General features: G+C 34.6%; 1 pseudogene; it reads left to right on the forward strand.

Moving 5' to 3' along the window:
• The first annotated feature begins 2,907 nt into the window (after nt 1–2,907).
• Nucleotides 2,908–3,846, forward strand: LOC141501554 (dicarboxylate carrier SLC25A8 pseudogene; annotated as a pseudogene).
• The last annotated feature ends 9,145 nt before the right edge of the window (nt 3,847–12,991 follow it).

The raw sequence follows: 12,991 nt of genomic DNA on the forward strand, positions 1-12,991 counted from the left end.
ATATTATCACATTAAAATTAATTTATGCCCCTTATTCTTTGTCTATGCATCCTCCTTCTAGTAGAGATACAGTTCTTAAGAGTTATAAGCATTTTCTTCCCTTGTAAGGATGTAAACAGTTTAATCTTATTGTATAACAGGAATCTGCTCACTGACTTTTCTTGCTGGGGCCTCAAGTAGTAGATGCTTCCCCACTGTTTTGGAAGCACCCTAGTTGTACTGTCTGGATAAAGTTCTGTGGTTCTCAATTTGTCTTCTGCCCTGGGATTGAAGACTTCTCAGCTGGCCTGATGTGCCACTGGCCTCCTGAACTGGGAACTAGGGTTGCTGATCTATGTTGCTGCTGAGAACCTCCTGCTGGCTTCCCTCAACCCTGCCTATGTGAGTCTCTGCTCCCCCTCTACCCAAGTGAAGTAGACCTTTCCTGAATTTTTTCCAAGATATCTTAAGCTGGAAAATGAATCTACTCTGTGATTTCTCATTTCAGAATCCATTTGGAGGTTTGGTTTAACTTTGTTTCTGAGAGAATCTGAGGAGAGCTCAGGGAAGTCCCTTATTTTTCTCTGCCAACTTGATTCCACCTCCCCAACAGTTTATTTAATTATTTTATTTTATTTTTATCAAATTACATGGAAAAACAAATTTTAACATTCTTTTTTTTTTAAACTTTGAGTTCCTAATTCTCTCCCTTCTTCCCATGCTACTCCCAGTCACTGAGAAAGCAAGTTATTTGATATAGGTTAAAAATGTGTACTTACACAAAATATTGCCATGATAATCCTGCTGTGAAAGTAAACTTAGCATCTCTACCAAAAAAGAAAGAGCACCTTCAAGAAAAATAAAGTAAAAAAAAAAGTATGTATCCCTTTGTATTTAGACAACATCAGCTTTGTCTTTGGGGAAAGATCATATTCTTTATCATAAATCCTTCAGTTTTCTTGGATCACAGCATTGGTGAGAAAAGCTGTCATTCACAAATAAATCATCCTACAATAGGGACAATATTTCTGCTGCTTTGTATATAGTACATTTCCCATTGCATCTACTCATGTGAGTCTTTCCAGGTTTTACTGAGAGAATTCTGTTCATCATTTCTTATAGCAGAATTGTTTCCCATTATGATCACATACCACAATTTATTCCTGTTTTTCATCTCTTCTGGAATATGGAACCAATAGTGACACCGCTAGGTCAATGTGATAGGCATGGTGTTATAATTCTTTGGTCATAGTTTCAAATTGCTCTACAGAATGGATGAATTGGGGCAGCTAGGTGGTACAGTGGATAGGGCACTGGCCCTGGGCTCAGGAGGACCTGAATTCAAATCCAGTCTCAGACACTTAATAATTACCTAGCTCTGTGGCCTTGAGCAAGTCACTTAACTCTAGTGCCTTGCAAAAACCAGAATGGATGAATCATTTCACAACTCCTCCAACAGTGCATTGATATCTCATTTTCTCTATATCCCCTCCAACATTTGTCATTTTCTCTTTCTGTCCTATTAGCCAATCTAATAGGTATAAGGTAGTGCCTCAGAATTGTTTTAATTTGCATTTCTCCAATCAATAATGAATTAGGACTTTTTTTTAACATGGTCATAGTATTGATAACTTCATCTGAAAACTTTTTATATCTTTTGAACATTTATTAATTGGGGAATGGTTTTTATATTTTTAATAAAGTTGGTTCAGTTTTCTATAGTTGCAAAATGAGGTCTTTATCAGAGAAATTTTGATTTAGTATTTTTTTCACTTTTTGCTATTGCTAACTGAATTTCCATCCTTCCTATTCCCCCCACTATCTATTCTCTTATTTCTCTCCTTTCCTCCTGTCCCCTACCACTATCTTTACTTCCCTTCTATCACTAACAGCCTGTCCCCTTCTCCCATACCTTTCCTCTCCCATTTTCCTCTAAGATAAGATGGATTACTCTACCTAATTTAATGTATATGTTATTCTCTCTTTCTGATCCAATTCTTATGAGAGTAAGCCTCACTCACTCCCCACCCTCAATCATCCCACTTCCCATTCCACTGCAAAAGCTTTTTCTTATCTCCTAGGACATTCCTCTTTCATCCATTAGCTCCATCTTTTTAATTTATTATTTCTTCATATTCAACTCCCACCTGTGCCATATATATATGTATGTATGTATGTATTCCTTCTAACTCATCTAATAAATGAGAAAGTTCATATGGGTCATCAGTACCATACAATGCCATATTGCTTGCAATATTTTCTCCTTGATCTGGGAGCTCTGAAATTTGGTTATAATATTCCTGGCAGTTTTCATTTTAGAATCTTTTTCAGGAGATGACCAATGGATTCTGTCAATTTCTATGTTACTCTCTACTTCTAGAATATCAGGACAGATATGGAGAATTTCTTTTTTTGGTCACAGTTTTCAGATCATCCAGTAATTTTTAAATTACATCTTCTAGATCTGTTTTCTAGGTGAGTTATTTTTCCAGTAAAATATTTCACTATTTCTTCTAGTTTTTCATTCTTTTGAATTTACTTTATCATTCCTTGATTTCTCACAAAGTTATCAGCTTCCCTTTGCTTCATCCTATATTTTAAGGAATTATTTTCTTCAGTGAGTCTTTTTTTATGGGTTCTGCCATAAGACTCATTATCTAAAGGTAGTTACAGTAGTTTGTGGGAGAGCTCTGGAGAGTTACTATCTTTGCATCTTGACTCCTCCCCAGAGCTTTTAAATGCTTCCAAAGCTCATTTTGTGGTGTTTTATAAGTTCTTAAAAAGTTTGAGATAACTTTCTATTTCTTCTTTTTACTTCACTCTTCTGGGGCTTAGGATCTTCTGCTGAAGTGGGGCTTAGGGATGACCTGATCAGGTGCTTCTTGTCCTGAACTATGCTCCCCCTTAACTTGAGTGAGGGAAGTAGCAGAAAACCAGCATCATGGTTGGACTTAAGCCTACAGATGTACCCCCAACAGCTGTTGTCAAGTTCCTTGGGGCTGGCACTGCTGCCTGCATCGCTGACCTCATCACCTTTCCCCTGGATACAGCCAAAGTTCGGCTACAGATTGAAGGAGAGAATCAGGGCCCATGTGAGCTTCTACCACTGCCCAGTGTCGGGGTTTCATGGGCACCATTCTGACTATGGTGAAGACTGAGGGCCCTGGTAGCCTGTACAATGGGCTAGTGGCTGGGTTACAGTGCCAGATGAGTTTTGCCTCTGCCTGCATTGGCCTCTATGACTCTGTCAAGCAGTTCTGCACCAAGGGATCTGAGCATGCAGGTATTGGGAGCCGTCTCTTGGCAGGCTGCACCACACTGGCAGTGGCAGTTGCCCAACCCACAGATATGGTGAAAGTCCATTTCCAGGCCCAGGCTCGGGCAGGTGGCAATCAGAGATACCAGGGCAAGTGGATTCTTATAAAACTATTGCCTGAGAAGAGGGGCTTCAGGGCTTATGGAAAGGAACTTCACCCAATGTTTCCCACAATGCTATTGTCAACTGTGCTGAGCTGGTGACCTAAGATCTCATCAAAAGATGCCTTCCTGAAGGCTCACCTCATGACTGATGACCTTCCATGCCACTTCACTTCAGCCTTTGGGGCTGCCTTTTGCACCACCCTCATTGCTTCCCCTGTGAATGTGGTCAAGACAAGATACATGAACATGAACTCTGCCGCAGGCTGGTATGCCAGGGCTGGCCATTGTGCCCTCACCTTGCTTCAGAAGGAAGGACCCAAAGCATTCTACAGGGTTCATGCCCTCCTTCCTCAGTCTGGGCTCCTGGAATGTAGTGATGTTTGTCACCTACGAGCGACTGAACCGGGTCCTGATGGCCGCTTGCACTTCCGGGAAGCTCCTTTCTGAGCCCTCTCCTGCTAACTTTTCTGCCTTACATTTCCCCTATCCTGCTGCTCCTCCCTCTCATTTTCCCCCTATTCCCCTCCTTCCATACCTCAGCATTGAATACCCCCCCACCTTGTCCACCCTATCCCTGTTAAAATTAGGCCCATTTAATCCTCTCCAGCCTGCTGCTTCTTCCATTACAGCCTCACCCAGTTCTTAAACTCCTTACATCTAAAAAAGGCAGACCAGGATCCCCCCACAAAGAAAAGAAATGATGATTAGGATAATTATAGGACAAAATCTGGCAAAATTTATATAAACTGATGGAGTAATGAAATGAGCAGAATCAAAACAACATCATACACAATAATAGCAATATCACATGATGAACAATCTCAAAGGACTAATGATAACAAATGTTATCTGCCTTCAGAAAAAGAAGTGATGGCATCTGAATAAGGACTGCAGAATACACACACACACACACACTCTCTCTCTCTCTCTCTCTCTCTCTCTCTCTCTCCTTTCTCTTTCTTTCTTCCTCTCTTTTCTTTTTTTTGGCAGAATGACTTTCATTATTGTCATTATCTTAATGAAATTATTTTTTGTTTCTAGGATTTGTTCTTTGACCCACTCTTTAGAATTGTTATTTAGTATCCTATTGCTTTTTAATTTTTGATTCAAAGGTCCTTTTTTGAATATATTTTTTATTGCCTTGTTAGAAAAGAGATGAATTTAATATTTGTACATTATATGTGAGGGTTTTTATACCCTAATCCAAAGTTGATTCCCATTTAATATTTTCTATCATATGTAACTTTTCTAAAATATTATTCATCTCAACTTTATTCTTATTTTGTGTTTATATTTTCCTAGATCTATGGAGGTAGATTAAAGTCCTCCATTATCACAATTTTTATTATTTCCTCTCATAACTCATTTAACTTTTAATTCAACAATTTTGATTCTATGTATTTTGGTACATATTTATATTGCTTCATTTTCTATGATGCCTTACAGTAAAATGTAATGTCATTGATTTTGTCTTTTTAATTTGTCTTTTAATTGTCTTTTTTCCTTTGCTTTTTTTCTGAAATCATTACTGCTACCCCTACCTTTTGTAAAAAAAAAAAACTTTGGATAAAGCATAATAGATTCTATTTAACTCCTTATTTTAACTCTATATGTAACTTTATGTTTTATATATGTTTCTTAGGGATAATAGATTTTTGGATTCTAGTTTCTAATTCATTCTGCAATCCTCATATTTTTATGATTGAGTTCAGTTGTGATTGCTAAATTAATATTTTTCTCTATTCTATCTGCTTATAATTTATGTACTCTTCATACCCTCAAAAGTATTTTTTGTTTCTGACTTCAGCCTTCCTTAAAATATCCTGTCTTTCTTTTTTTTTTTTTGTAAGGTAAACAGGGTTAAGTGGCTTGCCCAAGGCCACACAGCTAGGTAATTATTAAGTGTCTGAGACTGGATTTGAACCCAGGTACTCCTGACTCCAGGGCCAGTGCTTTATCCACTACACTACCTAGCTACCCCATAATATCCTTTCTCTTAATCACAGCCTCCTTACTTTTAGCCACTTTTACTCCAATTTTCTTGATAGTTAAGATAAATTCTGTTCCCCAATTACTTCTGTCAGTTCATTCTTTCCTCCTTGAATCAGTTCAAATGAGAGTGAGGTTGATGTATTGTCCAAACCTTCACATCCTTCTCTTCATATATAAACTCCTCCTTGTGAATCCCAGTTATATGTGACTTTCCCCCATTCTTTTTCTCTTCCATCCTCTTCCTGTGCATTATGTTTTTAAGCCTTTATTGAATTTTAGAATTTAATGTCAAAATTTCAATTCAGTCCTAATAATTTCATCAGGAATTCCTGAAAGTCTTTTATTTCGTTAAATATTCATCATCATCCCACCATAGAATTATACTCAGTTTTGCTGGTCACATTATTCTTTATTGTTATCTTAACTCTTACTTTTCAGAATATTACATTGCAAGTTATGTGCTTCTTTATGGTAGTTGCTGCTAAATCTTTGATCCTGACTGTGACTCCATGAAATTTGAATGGTTTCTTTCCAGCTACTTACAATATTTTCTCCTTGACCTGGGAGTTCTGGATGTTATTGGACATTTTCACTTTGGAATTTCTTTCAAAGATTTTAGATTTCTCAATTTTCACTTTTCTTACTAAGATATCTGGGCAGTTTTCCTTTTTAATTCCTTGGTTATGATATATAGCTTCTTTTAAAAATAGCTTTTTTGTAGTCCAATAATTCTTAAATTATCTTTCCTTAATCCATTTTTATTTTCCTCTAAGATCATATTTATCATATTTTTCATCTTTTGATTTTTTGTGTTTTTTAATGTCTCTAAGTCATTAACTTTTTCTAGACTAGGAATTATTTTCTTGATTTTTTTGTATCTTTTAAAAAAGTGTTAAATCTTTTTCCATAATTTTCTTGCATAGTTCTCAATTCTTTTTCTAATTTAATATTTATTATGCTAATTTTATATGCAAAATAATTTTCTTTTACTCTTTTTTTATTGCTTTCTCTAACTCTTCTTGGAATTCTTGTTGAGATTTTTGTCCATCTGTATTTTTTGCTTTGATAAGACATTTTCAATCTATTGTCTTCTGTATTTGTATCTTGAGCTTCTCTAATGCCATAACAGCATTTTATCATCAAATTAATTTTTAATTATCTCATTTTTCTTCTTCATTTTAGATGTTATGTTGTGTTAATCTCTGTTTATCTCTGAGGGGAAAAAGGGGAAAGTCTGCCTTGAATTTTTCTGTAGCTTTCATAGATGAATCTGGGAGCTTGTAAGATTCCTTCCAAAGTGTTGGAATTTGTGAAGATGTCTCTTGATTGTCCTCTTGCTCTGCAAATTCCTGACTCAATTTAGATATATTGATTTGAGTGTGATGGAAATTTCCATAGACTGCTGTTGGACTGACTTATATCTAGCTTGTTCAGAAGTTTTGCAAGTGATACAAGTTCTGCTTTCTCCACGGTTTTTATCTTCTTCTCTGATTCATTTCTCTGTACAAATATTCAGGGGTAAAGGTTAAAAATGAGTCCCCACTCTATTCTTGGACACACACACACACACACACACACACACAACTATGGTTCTGGAACTTGTTTGTTGCTTTTTACACAGGTAGGGTCCTTTTTTCCTTGTGACCATGACTATTTTTCTCTCTTCCCTAGAACTATCCTACAACTAGGTAATAAAAGACTTGCAGCATGGCACTCATTCTTGCTCCAAGTGCCCAGCTCTCCTTATCCATTGGACTACTCCATTATTCTGATGTCTCTGTCACAGCTAGTTGCTGCTTCTGTCTGTCTGCCCTCCTGGCCAGCCCCTTACTCCAGTGTCCTCAGCCCTTTTTGTATATCTTCCTAACCTGCTCTGGGCTGGAAAAAAATGACTCACTATGAGTTTTGCTTTTCTGATAACAATTCTGTCTAACACTTTTTATCACTGCTTTTATAGGCACATGTAAAAAGGCATAAGACAGAATTGCTGGCTTTCATTTCATCATCTTGACTCTACTTCTCCAGGATGCTTTCAATAAGAAAAAGTCATGAAATAGTAATCTATTTTCTTTCTTTCTTTCTTTCTTTCTTTCTTTCTTTCTTTCTTTCTTTCTTTCTTTCTTTCTTTCTTTCTTCTTTCTTTCTTTCTTTCTTTCTTTCCTTCTTTCTTTCTTTCTTTCTTTCTTTCTTTCTTTCTTTCTTTCTTTCTTTCTTTCTTTCCTTCTTTCTTTCCTTCCTTCCTTCTTTCTTTCTTTCTTTCTTTCTTTCTTTCTTTCTTTCTTTCTTTCTTTCTTTCTTTCTTCCTTCCTTCCTTCCTTTCTTCCTTTCTTTCTCTTTCTCTCTTTTTCTCTCTCTTTCTCTCTTTCTTTTTCTTTTTTTTTTGGCAGAATGACTAGATTAAAAGTTAAGGGAAATCTCATGTATGCAATATATATCTATATATCAATGAGGCAATTAGAAGAATCTCTAATGGTATCTTTGAGGAAAAGATTGCGAGATATGGAAAAAAAAGATAGTACAGTTAAGTGGATTTAGGACTAGCTCACTAAAAGTAGATAAAGAGTGTTGATTAATGGAACAATTTCAATTTTCAATAATATATCCAGGGGATTGTTGCCAGATTCTGTCTTTGGTCCTGTCCTATTCTGCATTTTCATCACTAACTTGGATAAAAGTTGACATGTCTATTAAATTTGCAGATAACACAAAGCTGAAAAGGAAAGTTAATAAATTAGATCACTAAAGCAGGATAGAGGAGGTCTCAGTAGAAAATAAATGTAAAGTGAAATTAGAATTTAAAATTATTATAAATTCTATAATATTCATAATTAATAATAGCATAAGTCTGAAAAGCATATATTATCTCATTTGATATATCAGTCAATAAAGCAATGGTGTTCTTGTTTCAATTGTCCAATGGATTCATTATCCCATCAATATGAATATTTCTTCCAACAATTCCATTCTAGATTGTGTGCATTTCTTATTTAAGACATCCCATAAAACCTTAGTAGAGGAATTTAATTCATGCAATGGAGGCCTTCCTCTAGGATTTGTTTTAACCTCCTAGGGGTACCTGTGTACCAGAATGGCTATTCATTTCCCTTGGTTTTAATAAATGATTGAAAGCCTTCATTTTTGGTCATGGAACCCCTAGTTGATAGCTTCCTTAGGCTTTATTATGATTTTTGTCATATCAGTCCCTACCAATTGACTCTACATAATTCTTAAATTCTAGATTTTTGCACTTAAGGTCCTCTATATTTGACTCTATCTTTATCTCAATTATTTCCCTTCAAAACTCTATGTTTCAAACAATTCAGTATCCTATCCTTATTTTGTCTTCTCTCACTGCTATGCCTTTGATAAGATTCTTTTTGCAAATGAAATAGATTCTTTCCATCTCATCTCTAGCTGTTGAAAACCTTTATTTTCCTCTAAGATTTTCAATTCACATATTTCCTTTTTCTTCATAGAGGAATTGCCTTCCTCCTCCTCCTTTGTAGCCCTCTTCTCCATCATCAACTCTTGTGCCAATTAAAACTGATCTTATCCTCTTCAATTTTTTTCATACATTTTACCTGACTTACCTTTCCCCGATCAAAATGCATTTATTATCAATATTTTTATTTGTGTGTCTATCCTTTTATCTACATCATAGACAATAAACTTTTGGACAAGGGCAAGAACTATATAATGTTCCATTTATTTATCTATAACATTTAGTACAGTGCCTTATACATATTTTATTATCCACTTAATTGATGAGTTTATTTAACTTAAATATTTCAAGGTTCTAGTGAAGACCTGAATATTAGACCTGCTGTGCGACTACTAGCAATTTATTTAAACTAGACAGCTGGCTAATACTCCATGTTGAAGATCATTGCCTGATTCTTATTGGCATTGGCAGTTGCCACACTGAAAGCAATTTTTGCCTTATATTTGAATGGCAGAGAGAAGTTATTTGGTGAAATCTTGACATTTTGTGCTATCCTGTAGAACTAGTGGCTTAATATTTATTCCTAAAGCTGCCTATGTCATGCAGAGTACATTAGAGTTGGTGCCTCTTCAGGTTTATTTTTGTTGTTGTTTTTCTTTTTGTAACAACTCAGTTTAAGTTTGCAAATGTAATTTAGATGAAGTTGTTGACTTACTGCTTGTAATGACTTCACTATCTCTGTTTTGCAGAAATGTAATTTATCTAAGTGCTGACTAGTATAGAATTGGTCACAATTATGTCACTAAAATCAGACTGTGCTAAAATCGGTACATTATAGTCAATTTAAGCTGCCTTCTCAAGCAAGTCATGGACTTGTATGGTTAATGAAAATAATCTTTCAAGCAATATACATTTGTAACCTGATAGGAAGTTATTATGATTAATTGAGTTTCTCAATATTCCTAAAATGTTTTTATGTATAAATAGGATAAAATAGTGCAATCATTTATATTAATATAAATTCAATATAATCTGTATTTGTAACAGGGAATGATTATAAATTGTACTGGCTTACAGTTAGAACTGTTTAAATGGTGATAAAGTTTTTTTTACTGATATAATATCACTTTTTTCATGCAGTTAATATAAAAAAAGGAATGAAAAATAGAGTTTGCATTGCTCCAAATATAGATGTTCATTTTGAACAAAAGTTCTGTTACTTATGTGAGAGCCATTGAAAGAGTTCCAAGCCTGTACCTGTATTACCTTCTACCTGTATTGTCATAGGTACTATATTCAAAACTAATTGCTTGAATGATGATGTTTGCTTTTCTTTAAAACAAATTTTTGATATATGTTTTTCAATACCAAGATTTTTCTCCAATATCACCTTCTTTCTCCTCCCAGAGAGCCATCTCATAAACCAAAATATATTTTAAAGAAACAAAAATGAAAAATAACAATCAGGAAACTAATCATATATATATATATATATATAATAATGACTGATAATGTGTTCAGTCTTCTGTACCTGTGCACCTCCCACCTCTCTGCAAAGGAAGCCAGGCTTATTCTTTGTAATTTTATATTATTCAGCTTTAATTGTTTTGTGGTTGATGTTTCTGTTTATATTGTAGTTACTGTGTATATTATTTTCTTGGCTCTGCTTACTACATTCTGTTCATGTAAGTTTTTCCATGCCTCTTCTATATTATTATTATTTCTTCTTTCTTATAGCATAGTAATATTCTGATACATTCATGTATTGCATTTTGTTTTGTTTGGACTTATCATTTATAGAGGAAAGACAAAATGAAAGATCAGTTTCTATTATCAAGATTGTAACTACATTTGAATGAATGATCTAGAGAGCTTGTTTATAATTAAGTATGTCTGGAACAGAAAGGGCAGCTGGATAGTGAGTTTGGTTCAAAGCTGAAAAAGCAGTTGTGTGGACTGGGTTGATTTTGAGATATTGTAAAGTTCTTTTAATAATTCTAAACTTTCCATTGATGGAAAGGTGCATATTTTAAATATCAGCATCCTATTAGTGTTTTTGTAAATCAGCAAAACATAGATTACTACAATTTCCAAAGAGCCCTCAAAGCCCATTCATATGACGTTATCACATTTTATTATTATACTTATCGATAATATAAATACATTTAGTCATAGATAAATATTAAATTCTACATGCATCCCTTGAAAATATGACCCAGAAGAGCTAAAAAGTTTGGATGCCCAGGATATAGAGCTTTAAGTGCCAAACAAAAGAGTTTATATTTTATCTTACAGTAAATGGGGGACAGCTGGAGCCAAATGAGTAGGAAAGTGACATATTTAGATCTGTGCTTTAGTAAAATTATTTTGGCAGGCAGCTATATAGAGAAAGAAATTAAGTAGAAAGAGAACTGAGATAGGGAGACTAATTAGAAGACTACTACAGTAGAATAGTTAAGGGATAATGAGATGTAAATTTGGGCTAGTGGTGAATGAATAACACAAAAGTCATGTGAAAAACAGTTGTGAAGATATAAATGAATGTTTGACAAATGAAAATACAGAGTAGAAGATGATATTATATGAATCTGGGTGGCTGAGAGCATGATGATACCTTTAAAAATAATAGGGAAGTCCAAAGATAGTTTTGATGGAAAGATAAAAATCAGTTGTGGGATAAGTGCTTGGTGAAATAGATAGAATTCAGAAAACATGAGTTCAAGTCCAACCTCAGCTCCTTATTAGCTATATGAACCCGAAGCAAGTCATAACCTCTGTTTGCTTCAGTTTCCTCTTCTGGAAAATGAGAACAAATATGGCACTTATCTTTCAGGGTGCTTGTGAGGATCAAATAAGATAATAATTATAAATGTTTAGCACTTTGGTACTTAGTAAGTGATATGTGTGTGTGTGTATAAATTATTATTATTTTAGACAAATTGAGTTCGAGATGACAATGAGGCATCTAGTTGACAGTGTTCAATTAGATTATAGAGGGTTAGCTGTATACATTTGCAAATCATTGGCACATGTATGACAGTTGGCTACATGGGAACTTCTTTACTTCCTGTAATAAATGCTTGAGGTTTACTTGTTTGTTAGTTGATTCATTTTTGAAAACCAATGAATGAATTTCAATACTCAGGATCATTTCCATTACATGTGAAGGCAGTGGCTAGAATTCCTTCCAGAAATTCCTAAATTGGGGAATTTAGTAGTGGTAAAATTTAGGGTTTATCATGATGTTCTTCCATCAATATAATAGAATTGTGGAGTATCCAAATATTGGCTAATGGAAGGACCAGCTAGCTCTGTCCATACACTATCATTTAAGGGATCAGTTAAGGTAGGAAGATCTATGAGTCAAATCAGTCAGTTCTTTGCTATACTTTTAACAGAGTTTGACAAGAGAAGGAAGCTATATCTCTATTAATTCCCCAGATAAGCAGAGTAAACTGGGAATCCAATGAACTGGTGAGAAGAGTTGAAGAGAACTAGTCCTGGAAGTTAGGAGTTAAACTATAGAGAGGAGAGGGCACATGGGACTCAACTGAATGATCAACTCATATATGCTATGTGCAAGAAAAGAGAAGAATGAGAATACTGTGAGATAAAGGACAGTGGGGTCCTGAAGCTTTGGAGGCATACCTAGTAGTGTGTTTCTGTATTGGCAAGAGTAACCACCTTCTTCCTGATATTTTATATATTTGTGGGAGAGTGCATCTCAAGATTCTGAGAATATCTTGTTCCTATTATCCTTACCATGTCATTTCTGTAAACTTTTTTAAACTAATGGAGTCAACAATTGTAGAATATCAGGTAATTGAATATTGAATATTGAATTGAATATTGAATTGAATTGAGTTGTAAGCTATACATTTAGGAGCATAGGTTCACAAAGTATTTTGAACCTAATGTAATCATTTGTATAGACATGCAGTTGGCAAGTGTAGTTTGTAAGTTAGATGAGACAGAGTGGGTAGAGGATATGTGTCTGTTTAAATGTTATATTTTTCATCTCTTGGTGAAATATAAACCTTATGGGGGTTGTTTTCTTTCCTTTTGTCTTTGTAATCACAATATCTTGCATTATGTAGGCATTTAAACAATGCATGTAAGGACTATATAACATGTTACATATCTAGCCCATTTTCAATA

Source organism: Macrotis lagotis, chromosome X, assembly GCF_037893015.1.
Source record: "Macrotis lagotis isolate mMagLag1 chromosome X, bilby.v1.9.chrom.fasta, whole genome shotgun sequence".
Lineage (NCBI taxonomy): Eukaryota > Metazoa > Chordata > Mammalia > Peramelemorphia > Peramelidae > Macrotis > Macrotis lagotis.